The 25,680-nt window shown below is 38.1% G+C and overlaps 1 protein-coding gene across 4 annotated transcripts in view; it reads left to right on the top strand.

The window, feature by feature from the left end:
* SYT1 (synaptotagmin 1) overlaps positions 1-25,680 on the top strand; it is a 1,170,968-nt gene that overhangs the window by 123,683 nt on the left and 1,021,605 nt on the right. Inside the window, exon 2 of one of the 4 annotated variants that reach the window (XM_079937831.1) lies at positions 5,812-5,938. The exons of 2 other annotated variants lie outside the window; for them this stretch is intronic. The gene's annotated coding sequence lies outside the window, so the exon portion shown is untranslated. Of the gene's footprint in view, positions 1-5,811; positions 5,939-22,404; positions 22,457-25,680 lie in introns of those variants that run through there. One more of the 4 variants, XM_079937833.1, reaches the window with a different exon arrangement.

The raw sequence follows: 25,680 nt of genomic DNA, 5'->3' as shown, positions 1-25,680 counted from the left end.
CTGTATTAAGATCTTTCAAGAGAGAATGAAAAATAAAATTAAAATTTTATATATTTAAAGAACCAAATACTATATATATATATACACACACAGACACATACACACACACAGACACACACACACACACACACATACACACAGAGGGCAAATGCTGAATCTTTATGGGGATGAGTGAATACATTAGTTTGAATATTGGTTCATCTCAGTAGTAGAGAGCAAAGATAATAGTGTCTTGATCAAAAAGGAATTTTTTCTCTTTCACGTGAAAGCCTAGGAAATTGGTCCAGGCTAGCATGGTAATTCTATAAATATCAAATATCCAGGCTCCTTCTGTTTTGTTGCCCTTTCATCTTTAACAAACAGCTTCTGTCTCATGGTACAATATGGGTTTTGCTAGTCAGAGGAAGGGAGAATAAAAAGTGGGAAAAAGAGGCAACATTTTTTTCTTTTATGGCCATTATTTGGAAATTGTCCATGATAACACCATTTATATTTCATTGGCCAGAAGTTAGTCACAAGACCATACCTTGCTGTGAGGGAAGTTGGGAAATGCTTTACATAGAGAAGCTTTGTGATTAAACAAAAATCCTATTACTATGTGAGAAGGAAAAAATGATTTTGAGAGGAAAGTGTCAGTCTGTACAATAAGGCATTCAAATATCCAGACACACTCCTTCCTCTTCCTTAATTATCCTTCCCCCAACAACCTCCTCAAACAAGATACCTACTTACTGAACTCAGCTCAAAATCTAGTGTTTCTGAAGGATATACAGTCTTCCTCTTTAGATCACAAGCCACAGTTTCAAATAAAAATTTTATCCGTGGCCAGTTTCAGAGTCTGGCTTTTTGTTGGGAAGAACCCATACAGAGCTAATTAGAAGGGAGAAAAGAGCAAGTGTTGTTGTTTAGACATCTTCTGAAAATATTATTGTGCTGCTTGAGTTGCCATTTTATATTGCTCATTAGAAAATGAAAGTTATAAATCGTGACAGTGAGATACCACTATGGGTTCAGTTGTCAAATCACATTTACAAAATCTAGAGATCTGACCCTATATCAAACTTTTCTAATCGTTCAAAGGAAATAGAGGTGAAATATGGTAAAGTCTGGGACTGATAACACAGTATTCTACACCTTTCCTTATAGCATTGGTATTGGGTTGGCCAAAAAGTTAGTTCAGGATTTTCATAACTTGGAAAAACCTGAACGAAATTTTTGGCCAACCCAATATTTACCCTGGCCCAGATTTAATATATAAAGTCTCTAAGGGATGCATGTAGAGCATTGCTGACACAAAGGGAGATGTGATGGTTATAAAACTCTTCATTTTATACTCTGTTAATTATGTAGCTGACATGGCATTTTGTAGCTGACCATGCCTCATAAATCCATAAATTCTGGGTTTGTTTACCATTAACAATCTGCACAATCAAGTTGGAATCCGTTAAAAGCATGAAGAGATAAGAATTCTCCATTATGTTTGTACTTGTAACTACTAGGAAGATGTTTAATTAATGTGTTTACTTAGAGATTTAATCCAGTCATTATTCCCAAATAAAGATAGATTATGCAAGGGAAAAATGTAATAGACCATAGAACATAAAATGTAAATGTAGGTTGGCTCCAGGCTTGGTTTAGAGACTTTACTATGACATCAGGGACCCAAGTTTTTTCTGATCTGCAATTTCAGTGTGTTGACGTTTATCCATAAGTTTGTTTCCTCATGGTCACTGGAAGTCTACCACAGCTCCAGGCAGGACATCCTCTTTTTATGAAAAACAGAAATGTTTCCCAGGAGCCTGTCAGCAAACTTAACCTTGAGTCCCATTGATGAAGACTGGGTCACCTGCCCATGCTCTCCCTGAGAGAGATTGAGTGATTGTGTGTCATCTTCTGTCTCTATAGCATGGAAAGTAGAATAAATATCCTAGCAAAGAAGAATAGGACAGATGAGGGAATGACTGTTGTTTAAGCAACTGAAAGTGTCCTCCTCCACACCCTATAAATTTCATTTCTAATAAAAGATATAAAGAGCAAGATTGTTGTCTTTTCTATAACTCTGCACAAGGCTTCCTAGCCCAGAGCTAATTTGCTATACTGAACTTTGGTGAAATTTCATTTAAAACTGCCATTGACTGGAAACATTGAGGGCTACACATGAGAACTCACTTATGGAGTTAACTCAGGAGATCCGTAAACCAAATGAATCTCTAAACAGAGGTAAAAAGCAAGTCCCAAAGATGGTTCAGGAGGATTTTTAGAATAGTGGTATTATATTGTCTGTATTAGTATTCACCATCACTATGAAAAGGTCTATAATTTAAAAATAATGCTGACATAATGTATGTGAGCCTGCACACATTATGTGAAAAATAAACTCTAGGTAGTTTTGTCATCATGGAACAAATTAACCTGAAAGTACTTTAAAATTCACAAAACTGTTCTGCATGATGATACATATATTTTAAGTAGGTCATGTAAAGACATTTGTTCAGTTACCATTTTAAAATATTTTAATCATTCTTTTCTTCTTCATTAGTGTTATAGTACCCCCAACAACTAAATTAAAGTTCATTATTCTCAGTAGTAATTTTGTTCATATTGAAAGAAAAACTATGTGACTTTCTCTTCTCTGTAATTGAGGTTCCCAACTATATAAGGAAATTCTGGATCATTCTAATGGTTACCAATGAGACATATCCAGTATAATAGGAATTCCTTAGCACACTGTTGTTTTTTTTTTAGTGGTGGGGGGGATAACTTTCTCATACTGATCAAGATATCAACCAAATTAATTCTACCTGGTTGCTTTCAAGCAAATGGTAGTTTAGCATTGGGGCAACACTTTTAGATAATCACTGAATCCTGCCCCGAGATTGAGGGTTTCTGACACAGAGCTGGGGGGAGAGACAACTCTAGTTAATAGGCTGTGACTGGAGGTGAGAAGGCACAACCACCTTAATGTAGCAATTGTAATAGAAATGCAGGATAAGAAACTAGTGGAGGGAAGGGTGTGCTATAAAAAAGGGCTTTAAATTCTGAGCCTTTGAAATCTTTGGGAAAGCTGGAGATGACAGTTCTTAAGATTCAGTGAGAAAGTGGAAGAGACCAGTAGTGGATTTGGGTAAAGAAGAATAAAAGGAGACTCAGGAAATGACCTTACTGTTAAGACAAATATTGTCTGTGGGATATAGAACTGTGAGATGGAAGACTTAAATGATGGACTAAATCAATATTGCCTTCCCAGCTTCATTTCATATGTTCATCCTTTCGGTCTTTAAATACCTATTGCACTTTGCTCATGCATATCTGAATCTCTGGCTCCTTTAAACCACCATACCTATTCTTGGAGCTCACTGCATAAAAAGAGAAACTGATCTCTCACTTCTGGCTGCCTGAGTTCTGAAGTGTTTTCACAGTGCAAATCTGATCATGTTACATCTTTGCATCAATGACTTCATTGGCTTTCCACTGGTCTTATGATAAAGACCAAAATTCAGAACATGACCTACAAGATTCTGCATGACCTAACTCTGACCTGTCTCCCCAGCCTTATCACTGCCTGTCTCCATCACCCTTCTCTCCTTCACTTTCTGTGCTCTTGCCCCACTGGCCTCTTTTTGGTTTCTCCAGTGCCCACTTCAAGGTCTTTGAGCATGCTCTTCTTCTCTTCTCTTTTGCCTACCTCCTTCTCCTTCAGATTTTAGCTCAAATTTACCTCTTCTTTTCACAGCGCTTATCAGAATAGGTAATTACATATTTGTGTAATATTAATATTTGTCTCACAACCAGCAGTGAACCTATTTCTGGATATCATAAAAGCCTGCACATGTCCAGCAAGCAGTAAGGACCGATCCAGTAGAAACTTATTTATAAGGGGCAGAGAGTATCCTTAGAGAAAAACTCATTCTAAATAATAGATTCCCAATGGAGACGGGATAAGGCAGCGTTTCTCTGAAGAGGCACCTCTGAATTACATGGAGGGGGACTATCTTCAGTTGTTGCATATTCTGGCATACCCTTCTCCAGAGATATGGCCCAGCGGATGCAAACACTGTAGGAGGTTATTTATTGTTTGTCCATGATGGGAAGATGGTGTATACTTTAAGGCTGTGAAGTGGAAAAGATCCAGTACCTCCTCCCCATTCTGTAATCTCAGCTTCTTATTACACTGAAGAGAATAGAAAGCAATCAGGAAATGACTTCCACCACATCTACCATGACACACCTGCACCTGTATCCCTATGCTCTGTATTCCCTGCTGTTACTGTGGATAAAGTGCTCTTGCTAACTGCCTAAGGCTAACTCTCCTGTTTGCTCACTTGATCCTACCACGTCTTACTCACTGAAGAAGATTTCTCCATTCATTTCCCCCACTCTATCCAGTATCTTTAGTTTTCCCACTTGACTGACTTAATCCCACAGACATGAAAACACACTGTGATACCAACCATGTTAAAAATGAAACCACAACTTCTTGATCCAGTATTTGTCTCCCGCTGTCCTCCCAAGTCTCTGCTCATTTATATAACTCTTTGAAAAAGTCATCTATACTCTGTCTCAAATTTCTGTCCTCCCATTTTCTCTTGAATCCTCTCCAGTTAGTCTTTCATCTGCACTACTCCACTAAAACACACCTTATCAATGTTACCAAAGACCTCCACACTGCTAAGTCCAGTCAACCTCATCTTACTCAATTACCCTCTCCTTCTCAAAGCTATTTTTTTTTTTTGCGGTACGCGGGCCTCTCACTGTTGTGGCCTCTCCCATTGCGGAGCACAGGCTCCGGACGCGCAGGCTCAGCGGCCATGACTCACGGGCCCAGCCGCTCCGCGGCACGTGGGATCCTCCCAGACGGGGGCACGAACCCGTATCCCCTGCATCGGCAGGCGGACTCTCAACCACTGCGCCACCAGGGAAGCCCTCAAAGCTAATTTTTTATACAGCTTCCAAAGCACTATGGTTACTGACTCTTCCTTCTGAGTCTCTCTTATTGGTTTCATCTCATTCAACTCTTCGCCTCACAATGTTGCTGCACCACAGAGCTCAGTCATGGCGCCTCTCTGTCTATGCCCACTCTCTAGAGGGACCTCACTGAGTCTCATGGCCTTAAAAATAAAACCGTCTGAAAGACACCACAGATTTCCAAATGTGTAATCAGAAGCAGATTTATATAACCTGCTAATCTTTCAGCAGGTGTACCTGGATGTCTAACGGACACCTCTTAGTAAGTCAAAAACCAGACTACGGATGTTCCTGTCTCTTCCCCCAGTCTGTTTCCACCACAGCAGCCCAGTGGCCACAGAGGTCTCTTTAACACATAAGTCAGGTCACGTCACTCCTCTGCTCAAGGCTTTCCACTGCTTTCTTATCACACCGAGAATAAAATCCCAAACACTTCCAACGACTTATAGACACCGGGATCAATCATCTGCACCTTTTACTTTCCTGGCCTTCTATCCCACCACGGTATTCAAACCGTTTTTTCCTAAATTCTGTATTTGTCTATTTGGCATCCATTAATCGCAGGGCCAATCTAATGGCCAAACTCGTTTACATCTCCCCGTAATCCAGTTTTTGCAGGCACATGAAAATCATATTACAAACCCTCTAATCTATACTGACTCCATACTCCCAAGCCCCTCTTTTATTTAACTCTCACACACCACTTCAGGATTTCTCCTACCCTAAACCAGTCCAGGGTCAGATATCAGACAACTACAGACAGCCCCAAAATTCCGAAGTCTGCCGGAATTATTCAAACTGGCCAGTCCTAAAGTGTTTACCCTGCTTTCCTTGTCTTTTCCACAGAAACCCTGGTAAAGGCTGTGTCCTGTGCTTTCCCCTCACTCATGCTCTGCCTGCGGACCAAACCTAGTGCATCCCTGTGTGGCTGTGTGTGGTGTGGCGTGTCGTCTTCTCTCCGGAAGTGTCAGGGGTAAATTCTTCTTTCACTGACATAAGCCAGTCTGTGTTTGTCATCTTTAGAAATCCACACCCAGGCACACATTACACTGTTCCCCTCATTTACTGCCCGCAGGCCTCACCGGTCAATCCCCTGACAGTCCCTCCAATGAACTAAGCATGCTCCCCTCTCAGGGCCTCTGTCTCGCTCAGTCATTTGCCTGGAATTCTCATCTCACAGTTATTCACGGGGTTCAGTAGTTCCTTTCCTTCAGAACTTGCTCAAATATCTCCTCAGCAAGGCCTTCACTCTTTAAAGATTGTGCTTTCCCCTCACCTCCCCCCACCCTATATGGACACTATTCTCCTTAATCTATTTTGTTTTCCATAGAATGTATCCCCACTGAAAATATGACCTATTTGCTTTTCTAGAAACATAACTAGAATATAATAAGCTCCATGAAGAAAGGAGACTTGTTCACAATGCATCTCCAGGGCAGAGAACCATATTTGGAATAAAATAGGCGTTCAGGAAATATTTATCGGTTGGAGGAATGAATAAATGGATGGATATGGCTACTCCCAGGTTAGCCCAAGAGGCTGTGGACAAGATGATCAGAAACTAAATATTAGTTTCCTGTCTTCCTGTCGTAATGATCCCACCTTGCCCCAGTCTCCTATCACGCATAGATAGGTACATGCTGTAATCTGATTAGAGAGGGGATTGGATACACTTAAATGTGAGAGAGAAAAGCCGCTGTACATAGAAAGATATATTATTCCCATTATAAAGGAATAACTAAAAGCAACAAAATAGAACCAGAAAAAGGAGACAGATAGTCCTCCTTAGGCTACCCTGAGCTGTCTGATAGAATGGCAATAGCATCCAGTGAGACCCCATGGGGCCCAGGCAATGTGAAGACACTAGAGGTTAACTGGCATTTTATTTGTTCCAGTATCTTACAACAGGATATTGAATTGAATTGTGTTCAGAAATATTACATATGATGAAAACAAAGGTCTAATGGTAGTCCTGACACTACCCAGTTTCTTGAGGGCTTCCTCTCATCAGAGATGCTGGCCTCTCAGACCTAAAGAGAAATATGAGCTGCAGTGATGCTTTCTTTCAAATATTTATACACTGATTTGCATGTAATGGTGTACTTTTTACTAGACGGTAGCAAATCGATTATCATACGGTTTCTTCAGTTTTTCACCCAGGTATAAAATATAATTTCTGGATTAATTTTCCTGCTTCTTCTCATGCAAAAAACCTTTTCCAGTTTTAAGAACTTATGTTGGCCCCAAAGATACACATTTTCACTTATTATTTCTACCCATATATTTTATCTATGAACACTGAAGGATTCTGTAAATGAATATGGAGGTAGGCTTTTTCATGGTCGTGGTCTTCAATTGTTCCACAGCTGGGTCACTAAAACCTAGAACCAAGGCAAGTGAATCCCATTATCTCATTACTTCATGCTGTGTTTGCAGGCTACCGTTTTTTCACACTTGACCTTTAAGAAAAATCCACTGAATGATTATGCTGTGTCAAGCAATGTTAGATACTCTTTTATGGCAGCAAGAATGAAACAGTATACATCTATGTTATTATCCAGTGGATGTGTTTTTTGGGTGGTTTAAAATTACATAACTTAGAAATTCAAATAGAAGTTTAAATACAAAAATCTGATTGACTGGAAAGTGGAAACATCAAATTGATGCAGCAGGTGGTTCCAACCATTGTGTAGTCATGGCCTAGCTATTTCTTTCTTTAACACTCTTGTTCATTTTTCTCTCCCTACTTTCATTTTCTGATTTAGAGCTTGGTTGGTTTTCTTCCCATCTCCAGTCTTTTCCCCTTTCAATGAATCTTTTATATAGCTGCAGAAGGATCTTTCTGCATCAGTGCATTAATATGTGTGTCCCCGGTAAAAATCCTTTGAAGGTATCCCATTGTCAATGAAATGAAGTCCCATTCCCTAGCATGGAATCCAAAGCCCTCACAACTTCATTCCACTGAATTTTGATCTCATGCCTTTATCCTTCCTCTACGTTACTTTTTCCTTAAACCACGATATTCACTGTTCCCTCTAGAGGATATAAACTTTTTTTTAAACCTCTTTGTTTTGCTCAAGCTGTTTTCTCTGCCTAGAAGGGCTGAATCCTATTCATCCTTTAAAATTGCCACTCCCTTCATGAAGTCTTTCTAACTACTTCTGGTTGGTATTAGCTTTCTAGAGTTTTTTTTTTAATTTATTTTTTTATAAATTTATTTATTTTTGGCTGTGTTGTGTCTTCGTTGCTGCAAGCGGGCTTTCTCTAGGTGCAGAGAGCAGGCTTCTCACTGCGGTGGCTTCTTTTGTTGCAGAGCAGAGGCTCTAGGTGTGTGAGCTTCAGTAGTTGTGGTTCGCAGGCTCAGTAGTTGTAGCTTACAGGCTTAGTTGCTCCGCGGCATGTGGGATCTTCCCAGACCAGGGCTCGAACCTGTGTCCCCTGCATTGGCAGGCAGATTCTTAACCACTGCGTCACCAGGGAAGCCCTAGAGTTTTTACCTATAACATTTTAATAGCATTTATAACATTCATCATCTGAATTGTTCATTTCAGTGGTTTATTACATTTCACAGTAACCTACAGACTTGAAGTCCAAGACCATTACCAATCCATAGCTATGTCTTCTATAGCACCAGTTTAGAACTTTGGATGTATAACACCCTCAAATATTTACCAAACTGGAATTGATATACTTATATATAACATAATGAAGTTAAATAATCTTTCCTTTGTTCATGAGTTTCCATATGTTTTATTTTTTATTTTTCCTGTCTTTGGAACAGCCTGGCTAGGAATGAGTACAAACATCTCCCTGACAGGTCTTCTGTCAACATTTTCTCACAGAGATCTAATTTCAAATGTTTAATGTCTCAGTCCAGTGTAGTATTGAGTAATACTACATTTTAATGCACAGATCATAAGAATCTTAGTAATTAATGATAAATGAATAAATAGAAACAATACCCACAGGTGATTGTGTCATTTTTAAGTTCCCTCCTTTTGGTCTTGGTTTCCTCTCCCATAACATGATATGGATGATCCCTACCGTCATTTCAGACCTGTGCATCCTGTTTTCATTGTGTCGTCCATGAAGACCCAGTCCAAGTTTACCACTTTGATTTTCATATTTTAAAGTTGATTATTAAAGTTGAATAAGCCGTTTCTGGTAGCAGCATTGCATTCATTAGAGACATGATCACCTTACCAGCCGTCAGCCCCCTTCTGCAGGAGGACAACAGATGGCCTCTCGGGTAGGAGCACATCCATCCCAAGTGGACAAGGCAGCTTGCCAGCTTCGCCTCTCATCTGTCCAGAGAAACGAATGAAATTGAGCAAGTGAAACTGCTTAGTAAGGTCTAAAGCAGTAGTCACATCTAGGAGATCATTATTATTTGTTTTGTCACCAGCTTTATAGTGTGCTTATAAGGCCATGACATTTTTGTTTTAAGCAAATTTACTAGCAGTTATACATCTGAATGAGTTTTAGGCTCTTCAACTAATATCTGGGAAGTTATCTACTTATCTCAATGATGTGGCTATAGCATTCAAACATGATTTAGAATCCATTAAAAAATATAGACTCATCGACTATGGGTTCACTGTGACTGTAAAGAAAACCAGTTGTCTGTACGGTATCCTTGCACACACTAAAGCTATGTAATGCTAAATACATAATTTTGGACAATTAAATATTTAATAAAGGATGAAGAAGAGATGGGGAACTTAACTTCACATAAGAGAGATGATGTAACATTTTTGCCTTCTGATTTGCTGCAGTAAGAACTAATTATACAGTACCACCTATGAACTATTCTCACCAAAAATTTGAATCTGAGTCTTATCAGCATCTAAATACCAAAATAAAAGATATACACAGGAGAGATATAAGATATAAAAGATGTACACAGGACATTACATGGTAAGGTGGTATAGTTAGTAAAATCTATAATTTAGAAATTTCTATATGACTAGTAACTCAGTTTCTTTGACCAATCAAAGGGACTATGAAAAAAAAGATGACCTGGGAATTATTATAGATTGAAACAGATTTAAGTGACAGACCAACCAGGTGCTAAATGTTGAACTTGTTTGGATTCTAAACAAATCACCTATTAAAAGACATTTATGAGACAATCAAGGACAGTTAAACACTGATGGGATATTTGATAATTCTAATAAATTAATTTTACTTTGAATTTACATGTGACAATGGTTTTATGGTTATATTACAAAATGGAACATATCTTTTAGTGGTATGTACAGAAACATTTACTAAAGAAATGTTATAATTAGTCCAGAATTTGCCTTCATATGCTCTAATAGTGTAGAGTGAAAGAAGAAAGTAAGAGACAAAATGATTTCCTGGGGGAAATGTTTCTCAGGTGAACCTCTCCCCATTAAATCTTCAGAAAACAAGATGCGAATGTACATATTGTCTTATTAGAGTCCTAAATAAAATATTTTTATTAAAAAGTTTTAAAAAAGATGAAATGAGAATAACAGAATGTTGTAATTGATGAAGCTAAGTTATAGGTGAATTGGTGTTAACTACATACTTTCCTCTAATTTTGTGTATAATTGAAAATTCTCATAGTAAAAAGTTTAAAATAAAAGCATAAAGCACACATATAAAGAGAAATAAAAGGAGTGAGAATATTTCTGGGCCTCACGACACACTAGCTTATAGAAGATAGCCCAGCTGCTGTCCTGCCCTCGGGTTACACAAGATGTCCTCAAACTCCTCTTTCTTTAAATTAAATTTGCACTGAGATTCTATTTGCAACTGAGATCCCTAATACATCAAGCCAGCCAAAAAGAATGCTAATGAGCCTCCTTAGTAGTCATATTAGAGAACTAAAAATGTTTCAGTCTACTTTTAAAATACCCTGTAAAAGATGTGCTTTATATATATATATATATATATATATATATATATATATATATATATATATATATATAAACGGCTTCCATTCAAGTGTCAATCATTTCTTTAGATGAAGTTTCCTGGGCTACATATTGAGCATATTTATAATATAAGCTAAAATTAAATAAAATTGGGACTACTGAAGTAACACTAAGAAAAAAAAATAAAAAAAGGAAATGAGCTAGAAATACTCAAATTAAATCAGTGATTCTCAACCAAGGATAATTTTGCCCCACGGGAGACATTTTGCACTGTCTGTAGACGGTCTTGATTATCACGACTTTGAGGAGAGGGTGAGAGGAGTCAGGGAGGCTAATGAGTAAAGGCCAGGGATGCTGCTGACATCCTACAATGCACAGTTCAGCCTCCCTCCCTCCTCTTCCATATACAACCAGGGATTACCCTAATTTATTCAAAACAGCCTTAGTGCTAAAACCATGTCTTTACACGTGAGGCAGTCAGATACTCCTAGAATTTCTTCTTCTTTTTTTTTTTATATTTATTTATGTATTTATTTTTGGCTGCATTGGGTCTTCATTGCTGAACGCAGGCCTTCTCTAGTTGTGGCAAGCGGGGACTACTCTTCGTTGTGGTGCACGGGCTTCTCATTGTGGTGGTTTCTTTTGTTGCGGAGCATGGGCTCTAGGTGCGCAGGCTTCAATAGTGGTGGCTCGCAGGCTCAGTAGCTGTGGCACTCAGGCTTAGTTGCTCCATGGCATATGGGATCTTCCCAGACCAGGGCTCGAACCCATGTCCCCTGCATTGGCAGGCAGATTCTTAACCACTGTGCCACCAGGGAAGCCCTAGAATTTCTTATTTTAACACTATTAATATGTTTAGCGCTACTTACATTATGTACATCATACATGAAAATATAGAAAAGCTTTTTTGTTTTTAATTAAATTTGGGAAAAAGATATGTGTAACTGAAAAAAATTGATCAATAATGATTGCTTTCTAGGAAATCAAAAAATTTTCTATCTTTCAAATTTCATCTTTTTACACATTTGGCGTCACTCATTCTCTGCCAGCTTGATGACCTATAAATAGTAATTTTACTATCTGCCAAAGTTAGAGGTAATTTCTGTATTAATTTTCAGCTGATCTAGAACATGATTTATAAAATAGTGAAAATATGTATTTTAGATGTTCCTAGTTGAAATTTTATTTCATTTTGTAGTCTCTAGACATAAACACTCCATTAATAACTTAATGAATATCAAAGTTGGTTGAAAAGTTATCTCTTATTGTAATAATAGTATAATATTCACTTATATTTAATACAGAAAATATACTACTAAGAAAGCAGCTTCTTATCTTTGTGGAGCCTCAGTGTTTTATTTAAAACCCAGTATGTGTTTTAGATATTAAAACAAAAGGAAAAGAAGAACTAATATTTTCTCCCTAATTACCTGTTATTATATAAATAATATATGCCACCTTTTAGTGGGATGGGAAATGCTATTACTTAAGCTATTTTAAAAAGTAATTTATCAAAATATGCCATGGCATTTTAAAGACATACCTAAAAATATTTTACCCTTAATTTTCTTATAATTCTTTTTCCAAACTGCTTTTCAGACATTCTGGTAGACACCTGGTTATATATGAGTATGCCCTCATATTTCATATGTATATTTTGTAAATGTTATTGCTAGATTTTAGTTTTTTAAATACCATCTATCTTTTCTGCTCAACAGTTGAATTTAGTTCATTTTTTTATAAATGCTATATTAATATTTGCAATTACTTCTACCATCTCACTTGTACTTCCTATCCATTTTCCCTTCCTTTAGGTATTTCCCCATTATTTATTGCCTTCTTTTTTTTTTTTTAATTGAGGTTTTAGTTTTAAATTCTGTTTTCTCCCTTCAACTAATTTTGGAAGTATACTTCCTATTCCTATTATTTGTTCATCATAATTTTCACATGCGTGCTTAAAATCTGATTTTAATATCTCTATAATATTCTTGAACCTTAGAAAGTTTTACAGCCATTCCCCACCAGTCTTAAAAGTCATTCATTACAAAATTGTAATTCTGTTATTTTTTACCACAGCCTGGCTGGCTTAAATAACAGAAATTTGTTGTCTCATGGCTTTGGAGTCTAGGTATCCAGAATCAAGGTGTCAGTAGGGTTGGTTCTTTCTGAGGGCTGGGAAGGAAGAATCTGTTTCAGGCTACTCTCCTTGGTTTGTAGATGGCCATCTTCTCCCTATGTTTCTCTGCGTCATCGTCCCTCTCTGCAGGTCTCTGTGTCCAAGTCTCCCTTTTTCATAAAGACTCTAGTCCTGTTAGATCAGGGCCCACCCCAATGACCTCATTTTAACTTGATTAGCTCTGTAAAGACCCTATCTCAAAATATGATCACATTCTGAGCTGCTAGGGGTTAAGAACTTCAGTATATGAATGCCAGGGGGTGGGGGAGATACAATTCAACCCATAACACTACCCATTTGAAATTATATAATGATGATTATTAATTTTTACTGTCAAGGTTTGTTTAAATTTATCCATGTTTATCATTTTCTTTTTTCTAAAATGAAATGTTAGATTCTAAAATATTTCTGGATATAATTCCTTACTTCCTCAAAACAAGTTATTTTAGGGAGATTCTTTTGTAATAAACTACCTACCTTTATCTGGAAATGTCTTTATTTAGCCTTGGGTCTTGAATGATAGTTTATCTGTGTACTTGATTCTGGATTGACAGTTACTTTTTCAGAAGTTTGAGGTATTGTTCTACTGTCTTTTGGCTTCCTTCGTTGCTATTGGAAGTCTCGTGTCATTGCCATTTTTATTCCTATGTGCGTATTACATCTTTTTCCCATAATTCCTTTGAAATCCCCCCTTTTATGAATTTTTACTGTTTATAGTTTAGGTTTTGATTCATTTTTATTTATCTAGCTTTGGATTTATTAAGCTCCCTGAACCTGAAGAACTGCATTTCTGTAAATTCTAAAAGTTTTCAGACATTATTTCTTTGAAAATTTTGCTTTTCCTTTTATTTCTCCTCTTCAAACTGCAAGACATTTCTTATTATGTCTCTCATGTCTTTTCATCTTTTATATTTTCTATCTGTTTTTCTGTGACTTTGGAAGTATTCCTTACCTTCTTATGAAAGCATCTCTGTAAGTATTTGTTGAATTTTATCCAATGTAGGAATTTTGTTTGGTAAGGTTTTTCAAGAAAATTCAGTTTTCCATAAAGTTCCATTTCTAATCCAGGGCTCAGGAGAAGTGTAAATAGAGGCCTACATATCATATGTGTACATATTTAAATATCATAAATTAAGTCATTAAATAAAATATGTTCTATCCTCCAATCTTGATAAGCCTTTATAATGATGTGAAAAGCCAAGTTTGAATTTAGAATTCTTGGGCTCTTCATATATCTGTGCTAGAATGTGGTGGTACACAGAAAGGTATCTCCTAGCCCCAGAGCCCCTGGCCTATAGCCTGCTGCCTGCTCCCCTTCTCCATCCACAATTGCATCCCTGCCATAATATAGGGGATTCCCCCACTTGCATGTAGACATGACATCCATGCATCCAAGCTCCATCGCTGCCCCAAAACACAGCTCTCCCTTAGTCGCCCCTTCAGCCTAGGAATGTGAATACCAGTGGTTCAGTCTGCTTTTAGGATGATCAACTCAAGGAAGAGACACAAGAAAAATGTGGATCAGGCTAAGGTCACATAGGCATAGAATTTGGTTTCCTATTTACTTAGAGCATGATCTAGAAAACAACGCTAGAGACTCCGGCTGGGTAGGTCTCCTTGAATCTATATTGCTTACACTTTGAAAATGGGCATGGCCAGAACAGGATCATTTCAAGCTCTCCAAAGTGTAGGACTTGGGCATAGGCCTCTCATACTTAGATCTGTGGCCATTATTGGTCTTATATTGCTGAACTATCCATTCCTTAAACAATCAGGAGCTTTTCCTGTTTTATAATGACCAATTCTGGACTCTTCTGAAAGATTTTTTGATGGCTTGGAAGATTGATGCCAGTCATCGGGAAGTCTCCACTGTGAGCTATCACAGGTGCTCTAGCTCCCAGCCTGTAAAAGTCAGAAAATAAAACTTGCTTTAGCATCAGAACCTGATACTTAAGGATGCCTCTTACTTGGCTTGAGCAAAATCACAGTCCTTGCAAAGTGAAAGAATGAAAATGTTTACCCCATTCAGCACTTCTCTATTTTATAAATATGGTTGTAATAGCAACGGAGTCAACTTTAAGTTTGGAAAATGCCAATGAGTCAGAAATACAAGATGTGAATGTTTAATGGTGACTTTCCTACAACACTGTTAAAGTCTCCGCTTTCATACTCCCAACCTTCTCCCTCCTTCCACTCCCACTCCCATAGCAACACGTGTTCTGGCTGTTATGAGCACTTTCTTTCTTTTTTTTTTTCTGTCTTTTTTTTTTTTACATTTTTATTGGAATATAATTGCTTTACAATGGTGTGTTAGTTTCTGCTTTATAAGAAAGTGAATCAGTTATACACATACATATGTTCCCATATCTCCTCCCTCCTGCATCTCCCTCCCTCCCACCCTCCCTATCCCACCCCTCCAGGTGGTCACAAAGCACCGAGCTGATCTCCCTGTGCTATGCGGCTGCTTCCCACTAGCGATCTACCTTACATTTGGTAGTGTATAAATGTCCATGCCTCTCTCTCGCTTTGTCACAGCTTACCCTTCCCCCGCCCCATATCCTCAAGTCCATTCTCTAGTAGGTCTCTCTTTAATCCTGTCTTATCCCTAGGATCTTCATGACATTTTTCTTTTCTTAAATTCCATATATATGTGTTAGCATACGGTATTTGTCTTTCTCTTTCTGACTTACTTCCTCTGTATGACAGACTCTACGTCTATCCACCTCATTACAAATAGCTCAATTTCGTTTCTTTTTATGGCTGAGTAATATTCCATTGTATATATGTGCCACATCTTCTTTATCCATTCATCCGATGATGGACACTTAGGTTGTTTCCATCTCCGGGCTATTGTAAATAGAGCTGCAATGAACATTTTGGTACATGACTCTTTTTGAATTATGGTTTTCTCAGGGTATATGCCCAGTAGTGGGATTGCTGGGTCATATGGTTGTTCTATTTTTAGTTTTTTAAGGAACCTCCATACTGTTGCCCACAGTGGCTGTATCAATTTACATTCCCACCAACAGTGAAAGAGGGTTCCCTTTTCTCCACACCCTCTCCAGCATTTATTGTTTCTAGATTTTTTGATGATGGCCATTCTGACTGGTGTGAGATGATATCTCATTGTAGTTTTGATTTGCATTTCTCTAACGATTAATGATGTTGAGCATTCTTTCATGTGTTTCTTGGCAGTCTGTATATCTTCTTTGGAGAAATGTCTATTTAGGTCGTCTGCCCATTTTTGGATTGGGTTATTTGTTTTTTTGTTATTGAGCTGCATGAGCTGCTTATAAATTTGGGAGATTAATCCTTTGTCACTTGCTTCATTTGCAAATATTTTCTCCCATTCTGAGGGTTGTCTTTTGGTCTTGTTTATGGTTCCCTTTGTTGTGCAAAAGCTTTTAAGTTTCATTAGGTCCCATTTGTTTATCTTTGTTTTTATTTCCATTTCTCTAGGAGGGGTGTCAAAAAGGATCTTGCTGTGATTTATGTCATAGAGTGATCTGCCTATGTTTTCCTCTAAGAGTTTGATAGTTTCTGGCCTTACATTTAGGTCTTTAATCCATTTTGAGCTTATTTTTGTGTATGGTGTTAGGGAGTAATCTAATCTCATACTTTTACATGTACCTGTCCAGTTTTCCCAGCATCACTTATTGAAGAGTCTGTCCTTTCTCCACTGTACATTCCTGCCTCCTTTATCAAAGATAAGGTGACCATATGTGCGTGGGTTTATCTCTGGGCTTTCTATCCTGTTCCATTGATCTATCTTTCTGTTTTTGTGCCAGTACCATATTGTCTTGATTACTGTAGCTTTGTATTGTAGTCTGAAGTCAGGGAGCCTGATTCCTCCAGCTCCGTTTTTCATTCTCAAGATTGCTTTGGCTATTTGGGGTCTTTAGTGTTTCCATACAAATTGTGAAATTTTTTGTTCTAGTTCTGTGAAATATGCCAGCGGTAGTTTGATAGGGATTGCATTGACTCTGTAGATTGCTTTGGGTAGTAGAGTCATTTTCACAATGTTGATTCTTCCAATCCAAAAACATGGTATATTTCTCCATCTATTTGTATCATCTTTAATTTCTTTCATCAGTGTCTTACAGTTTTCTGCATACAGGTCTTTTGTCTCCTTAGGTAGGTTTATGCCTAGATATTTTATTCTTTTTGTTGCAATGGTAAATGGGAGTGTTTTCTTGATTTCACTTTCAGATTTTTCATCATTAGTGTATAGGAATGCCAGAGATTTCTGTGCATTAATTTTGTATCCTGCTACTTCACCAAATTCATTGATTAGCTCTAGTAGTTTTCTGGTAGCATCTTTAGGATTCTCTATGTATAGTATCATGTCATCTGCAAACAGTGAGAGCTTTACTTCTTCTTTTCCAATTTGGATTCCTTTTATTTCCTTTTCTTCTCTGATTGCTGTGGCTAAAACTTCCAAAACTATGTTGAATAAGAGTGGTGAGAGTGGGCAACCTTGTCTTGTTCCTGATCTTAGTGGAAATGCTTTCAGTTCTTCACCATTGAGGACGATGTTGGCTGTGGGTTTATCATATATGGCCTTTATTATGTTGAGGAAAGTTCCCTCTATGCCTACTTTCTGCAGAGTTTTTATCATAAATGCGTGTTGAATTTTGTTGAAAGCTTTCTCTGCATCTATTGAGATGATCATATGGTTTTTCTCCTTCAGTTTGTTCATATGGTTTATCACATTGATTGATTTGGGTATATTAAAGAATCCTTGTATTCCTGGAATAAACCCCACTTGATCCTGGTGTATGATCCTTTTAATGTGCTGTTGGATTCTGTTTGCTAGTATTTTGTTGAGGATTTTTGCATCTATGTTCATCAGTGATATTGGCCTGTAATTTTCTTTCTTTGTGACATCCTTGTCTGGTTTTGGTATCAGGGTGATGGTTGCCTTGTAGAATGAGTTTGGGAGTGTTCCTCCCTCTGCTATATTTTGGAAGAGTTTGAGAAGGATAGGTGTTAGCTCTTCTCTAAATGTTTCATAGAATTCGCCTGTCAAGCCATCTGGTCCTGGGCTTTTGTTTGTTGGAAGATTTTTAATCACAGTTTCAATTTCAGTGCTTGTGATTGGTCTGTTCATATTTTCTATTTCTTCCTGATTCAGTCTTGGCATGTTGTGCATTTCTAAGAATTTGTCCATTTCTTCCAGGTTGTCCATTTTTTTGGCATAGAGTTGCTTGTAGTAATCTCTCATGATCTTTTGTATTTCTGCAGTGTCAGTTGTTACTTCTCCTTTTTCATTTCTAAATCTATTGATTTGAGTCTTCTCCTTTATTTTCTTGATGAGTCTGGCTAGTGGTTTATCAATTTTGTTTATCTTTTCAAAGGACCACCTTTTAGTTTTATTGATCTTTGCTATCATTTCCTTCATTTCTTTTTCATTTATTTCTGATCTGATTTTTATGATTTCTTTCCTTCTGCTAACTTTGGGGTTTTTTTTGTTCTTCTTTCTCTAATTGCTTTAGGTGCAAGGTTAGGTTTTTTATTCGAGATGTTTCCTGTTTCTTATGGTAGGATTGTATTCCTATAAACTTCCCTCTTAGAACTGCTTTTGCTGCATCCCATAGGTTTTGGGTTGTTGTGTCTCCATTGTCATTTGTTTCTAGGTATTTTTTTATTTCCTCTTTGATTTCTTCAGTGATCACTTCGTTATTAAGTAGTGTATTGTTTAGCCTCCATGTGTTTGTAGTTCTTACAGATCTTTCCCTGTAATTGATATCTAGTCTCATAGTGTTGTGGGCAGAAAAGATACTAGATACAATTTCAGTTTTCTTAAATTTACCAAGGCTTGATTTGTGACCCAAGATATGATGTATCCTGGAGAATGTTCCATGAGCACTTGAGAAAAATGTGTATTCTGTTGTTTTTGGATGGAATGTCCTATAAATATCAATTAAGTCCATCTTGTTTAATGTATCATTTAAAGCTTGTGTTTCCTTATTTATTTTCATTTTGGATGTTCTGTCCATTGGTCAAAGTGGGGTGTTAAAGTCCCCTACTATGAATGTGTTACTGTCGATTTCCCCTTTTATGAATGTTAGTATTTGCCTTATGTATTGAGGTGCTCTTATGTTGGGTGCATAAATATTTACAATTGTTATATCTTCTTGGATCGATACCTTGATCATTATGTAGTGTCCTTCTTTGTCTCTTATAATAGTCTTTATTTTTAAGTTTACTTTGTCTGATATGAGAATTGCTACTCCAGCTTTCTTTTGGTTTCCATTTGCATGAAATATCTTTTTCCATCCCCTTACTTTCAGTCTGTATGTGTCTCTAGCTCTGAAGTGGGTCTCTTGTAAACAGCAAATATATGGGTCTTGTTTTTGTATCCATTCAGCCAATCTGCATCTTTTGGTGGGAGCATTTATTCCATTTACATTTAAGGTAATTATGAATATGTATGTTCCTATTCCCATTTTCTTAATTGTTTTGTGTTCGTTATTGTAGGTCTTTCCCTTCTCTTGTGTTTCTTGCTTAGAGAAGTTCCTTTAGCAGTTGTTGTAAAGCTGGTTTGGTGGTGCTGAACTCTCTCAGCTTTTGCTTGTCTGTAAAGGTTTTAATTTCTCCATGAAATCTGAATGAGATCCTTGCTGGGTAGAGTAATCTTGGTTTTAGGTTCTTCTCCTTCATCACTTTAAATATGTCCTGCCACTCCCTTCTGGTTTGCAGAGTTTCTGCTGAAAGATCAGCTGTTAACCTTATGGGGATTCCCTTGTGTGTTATTTGTTGTTTTTCCCTTGCTGCCTTTAATATGTTTTCTTTGTATTTAATTTTTGATAGGTTGATTAATATTGTCTTGGTGTATTTCTCCTTGGATTTATCCTGTATGGGACTCTCTGTGCTTTCTGGACTTGGTTAACTACTTCCTTTCCCATATTAGGGAAGTTTTCAACTATAATCTCTTCAAATATTTTCTCAGTCCCTTTCTTTTTCTCTTTTTCTTCTGGAACCCCTATAATTAGAATGTTGTTGCATTTAATGTTGTCCCAGAGGTCTCTGAGACTGTCCTCAGTTCTTTTCATTCTTTTTTCTTTATTCTGCTCTGCAGTAGTTATTTCCACTATTTTATCTTCTAGGTCAGTTATCCGTTCTTCTGCCTCAGTTATTCTGCTATTGATCCCATGTAGAGTATTTTTCATTTCATTTATGGTGTTGTTCATCATTGTTCGTTTCATCTTTAGTTCTTCTAGGTCCTTGTTAAATGTTTCTTCCATTTTCTCTATTCTATTTCCAAGATTTTGGATCATGTTTACTATCATGATTCTGAATTCTTTTTCAGGTAGACTGACTATTTCCTCTGCATTCGTTAGGTCTGGTGGGTTTTTATCTTGCTCCTTCATCTGCTGTGTATTCCTGTGTCTTATCATTTTGTTTAGCTTTCTGTGTTTGGGGTCTCCTTTTCGCAGGCTGCAGGTTCGTAGTTCCCGTTGTTTTTGGTGCCTGTCCCCAGTGGCTAAGGTTGGTTCAGTGGGTTGTGTAGGCTTCCTGGTGGAGGGAACTAGTGCCTGTGTTCTGGTGGATGAGGCTGGATCTTGTCTTTCTGGTGGGCAGGTCCACGTCTGGTCGTGGGTTTTCAGGTGTCTGTGGACTTATTATGATTTTAGGCAGCCTCTCTGCTAATGGGTGGGGTTGTGTTCCTATCTTGCTAGTTGTTTGGCATAGAGTGTCCAGCACTGTAGCTTCCTGGTCATTGAGTGAAGCTGGGTGCTGGTGTTGTGTTGGAGATCTCTGGGAGATTTTTGCCATTTGATATTATGTGGAGCTGGGAGGTGTCTTGTGGACCAGTGTCCTGAAGTTGGCTTTCCCACCTCAGGGGCACAGCACTGACTCCTTGCTGGAGCACCAAGATCCTTTCATCCACACGGCTCAGAATAAAAGGGAGAAAAAGTAGAAAGAAAGAATTAGTAGAAATAGAAAGAAAGAAAAAGAAAGAAAGAAAGAAAACGAAAGGAGGGAGGGAGGAAGGAAAGAGGGAAGGAAGGAAAAAAAGAAAAGATAAATTAAAATGAAATAAAGTAGGATAAAATATAATAAAGTTATAAATATTATAAATATAATTTAGTAATATTTTAAATAATATATTTATTAAATTATAAATATTTTTAATATAAAGTTATATAAAATAAGTTAAATATATTTAGTAATATAAAGTTAGAATAATATAACTGTATTATAAATAATAATATAACTATTATAAATATAACTTTATTATAAATAATAATATATAATATATAAATTTATTATAAATAATAAACTTAATAAATAATAAACTTATTATTTATAAATAATAAACTTTATTAATAATTTATTATTTATTATAAATAAACTTTATTATATTATAAATAATATATAAAATAATATAACTTTATTATAAATAATAAAGTTTTTAAATTAAAAAATAATTATTAAGAGAAAAGAAAGAAAAAAATTTAAAACAAAAAAAAACGGACGGATAGAGCCCTAGGACAAGTGGTGGAAGCAAAGCTATACAGACAAAATCTCACACAGAAGCATACACATACACACTCACAAAATGAGGAAAAGGGGAAAAAATCATAAATCTTGCTCTCAAAGTCCAGCTCCTTAATTCGGGATGATTCCGTTGTCTATTCATGTATTCAACAGATGCAGTACATCAAGTTGATTGTGGAGCTTTAATTCGCTGCCTCTGAGGCTGCCGGGAGAGATTTCCCTTTCTCTTCTTTGTTCTCACAGCTCCCAGGTGATCTGCTTTGGATTTGGCCCCGCCTCTGCGAGTAGGTTGCCGGCGTGCATCTGTTCTTCGCTCAGACAGGATGGGGTTAAAGGAGCCGCTGATTCACGGGTTCTGGCTCACTCAGGCCTGGGGGAGGGAGGGGCACGGAGTGCGGGGCGGGCCTGCGGCGGCAGAGGCCGGCGTGACGTTGCACCAGCCTGAGGCGCGCCGTGCATTCTCCCGGTGGAGGTGTCTCTGGTTCTCGGGACCCTGGCAATGGCGGGCTGCACAGGCTCCCCGGAAGGGGTTTGTGGATAGTGACCTGTGCTCGCACACAGGCTTCTTGGTGGCGGCAGCAGCAGCCTTAGCGTCTCATGCCTGTCTCGGGTCCGCGCTTTTAGCCGCGGCGGCTCGCGCCCGTCTCTGGAGCTCCTTTAAGCAGCGCTGTTAATCCCGTCTCCTCACGCACCAGGAAACAAAGAGGTAAGAAAAAGTCTCTTGCCTCTTCAGCAGGTCCAGACTTTTCCCCGGACTCCCTCCCGGCTAGCCGTGGCGCACTAACCCCCTGCAGGCTGTGTTCATGCAGCCAACTCCAGTCCTCTCCTGGCGCTCTAAGCCGAAGCCGGAGCCTCAACTCCAGGCCCCGCCCGCCCTGGCGGGTGAGCAGACAAGCCTCTCGGACTGGTGAGTGCCGGTCGGCCCTGACCCTCTGTGCGGGAATGTCTCCCCGCTTTGCCCCCCACACCCCTGTTGCTGCGCTCTCCTCCGCGGCTCCGGCTCCAAAGCTTTCCCCCTCTGCCACCTGCAGTTTCCGCCCGCGAAGGGGCTTCCTAGTGTGTGGAAAGCTTTCCTCCTTCACAGCTCCCTCCCCCTGCTGCAGGTCCCGTCCCTATTCTTTTGTCTCTGTTTTTTCTTTTGCCCGACGCAGGTACGTGGGGAGTTTCTTGCCTTTTCGGAGGTCTGAGGTCTTCTGCCAGCGTTCAGTAGGTGTTCTGTAGGAGTTGTTCCAGGTGTAGATGTATTTCTGGTGTATCTGTGGGGAGGAAGGTGATCTCCGCGTCTTACTCTTCCGCCATCTTCCCGGAAGCCCTCATGAGCACTTTCTTAATTTTATGTTTATGCGTTCATTTAAGAAACTTTCATTAAGGTGTTGTTATGTATGACACTGTTCTAGAGGCTGGTGTAAACAGGATGAACTTGGTATAGGCGATACTCTTAAGGCACTCATTATCTAAAAGAAAGGGCAGCTATAAATACAAGCAATTACAGTGCCTGTTGTAAGGACAAACTCTAGGTAAGAGTTAGATTTTAAGGAACCACAGAGGAGTGAGGTAGCAGTGGGATTACTAAAAGGAGGAAACTGATTCCAGATAAAGCAGATGCCATGAACAAAAGTTTGGGCTAGATCACATGTTTAGGCTGATTGAGCATCACTCAGAGTTCAAGTACAAGATAAAGAGGAATGGGATTTGATGCGAACATAGCTTCAAATCTCATACCAGGTTGCCTAGATGGAGCTAATGTGGTTTTCTATGTAGATCATATGAGCCAAGTAATACAGTTAAGTCAGCCTGATTCCTCTGTATGGTGGCCAACGGGAAGCATAGGTAGGGGTAAAGGAAAGGGTGAACATAAAAGAGAAACATAATTCTAAAACATAATCATTTAAATGCCATCTGTTTGGAATTACCCTTTGTCTTCTAGTAAATGTTAGTAGAAGTATCCATACTTTATGAAATAGCATCTTCTAATGGTAACAATGGTAAATTGGTTTCAGATATTATACTGTTTTATTTCAAAATACTGGCGATATCAGACCAGTGATAAGCAAATATGGAGTGTGATTGATAGAATAAAAGTGAAAAGTGGTAAATATGTTAGATACAGTCCTCATTACAGGGTGGGGGGCAGCTGGAGAAGGAGCAGGGAGTCCTTGGTCGCGTGTCATGATAGGCAGAATAGCACCTGACTACTCTGAAATGGATTCGCTATTTTATATCTGCTTTGGAAGTACTTATGGAAGGTTGCATTTGTTGTTTCTGCAACGAAAACTTTTAATGGCATATGCTATTTTACAAGCAATTTTATTTAAATACCAATAATTAATGAAAAACCCAGAAGCATCAAAGTTCAGCACCAGCACCTTCTCTGAAGAGTCAGTGTATTTCCTCAAGCCACATTTTTAAAGTAAAGCTTTGTCTCAGATTCATTTTTGTTTGAACATTTGTAAAACCTTGTTCACTGTTGAAATTTTTATCTACTGAGAATCAATGTTTATTTTCCTCCAGATTTCATGTAATTCCAAAATGGAAATTTTAAAAAAAACCTTTAAAAAGAGGAAAATAATTACTTTTAAAAATATGTACATTTATATTTTTTCTACTGCGAAGCCAAATGAAGTGCACCCTCAGACCTGTGCTAAGAAAAAGACAGCTGCTTTTTCCTGTCCTATTCATGTGCTGGGGACAAATGCAGTCTGAAAAGGATGTGACTGTGAGCTCAGAGGGATCCTAAGAATTTGAGGTCAATACTAATAGGGGTATTAATATTTATTTTGAATAACAAACTAGTAGACTGTAGTTAGCCCTGCAAGGTGTGAAACCTGCTGAAACTATTCACAGTCATGTGTTAGTGCCTGCAGGTGCTTGCATCTTTAAGCTTTTTATCTCTGATTATGAAAGACTCAGTCTCCAGTTAAAGGCTGATGGGAGAGATTAATTTCCCCTTTCTTCTCTTTTGTCCTCGGTGTTTTGTCTTGTATCTAGGAGTAGGTTTGTTTTTTGTTCCTGAAATCATCCTGTACCTGAGATTATCACCAAATGTAAGCCTCGTTTAGAAATCAAGGATGCAGAATTAGACTGATGGATATAGAGTTTAAATTTGCCTTCTAGACTCATAGATTTAAAACTGGTGGTTTTGATGCATTAATGAATGGCGAAATAAATTTTGTGGGTTTGAATAGCACTTTTATTAGAATAGACTAATAGAAAATATCGGAGGGTATTACAAATAGTTAGGGAAGGTTTCACGTTAAATTTTTCTTTCAGTTATACATGCAAATGAATGGAAAAGACTGCTGGATTTTCCCCAGATGCCTATTGTCCTCTTCTCAAAAGATAAGCAGCTGGATTTTAACTACATTTCTCAGCTACCCTCTAGCTATGTGGTCATATAACTTTGAAGGGTACCAGGATATGCCTCCACAAAATATGCCTCTTTGGCATACGGATTTATTTTGAGCTAGAGGCCATTGAAAACCAGGAGAGGCAGGAAAAGCTCTAAATACAGGGTGCCTGTTTTCCCCTTTGTAACGGAAATTTCCATTTGTAAAAAATGTCTCCCTGTCACATACCAGGAAGAGGAAAACTCTTACCCATCTGCTGAGAAGGCACCCACTTAAATCTGCATAACAAAGCTTAATAAACAACCCTTGTTTACCATACTTATCTGGTCACCTACCCTTAACTTGCCTCCCCTGCCCAGAAGCCTCAAGCCCCTTTTCCTTTGTTTAGCCTAAGATGGTATATATGCCTAAATTCTAACCAGCCCTTAGGGTTGTGCCTCAATGGGTGTTCCCATGAGTATATGCACAACACACATGTTAATAAACTTCTGTATTTTTCTCTTGTTAATCTGTCTTTGGCCAGTCTAATTGACAGGGTCCCAGTAGTTAAACCAAAGGTGGGTAGAGGAAAAGATTTTTTTTTTCCCCTTCCCTACAATCTAATTCTGGCTAAAGGGATAAGAACAGAAGTGAATTATCCTGCTTTTGGGTTGAGTCTTTGAGGGAAATAAATGGGACCTCTTCCTTCCTCTGACTTCTGCCTTAGCTGGAAAACAGACATATTGGTGACCTCTGGAGTAGCCAGAACACTAAATAGAAATCACATATTGAGAATGACTAGACA

This window comes from Stenella coeruleoalba (assembly GCF_951394435.1).
Source record: "Stenella coeruleoalba genome assembly, chromosome: 11".
NCBI classification, from domain to species: Eukaryota; Metazoa; Chordata; class Mammalia; order Artiodactyla; family Delphinidae; genus Stenella; species Stenella coeruleoalba.
The sequence above is the reverse complement of the archived record's forward strand: the minus strand, read 5'-3'. Positions and strand labels throughout refer to the sequence as shown.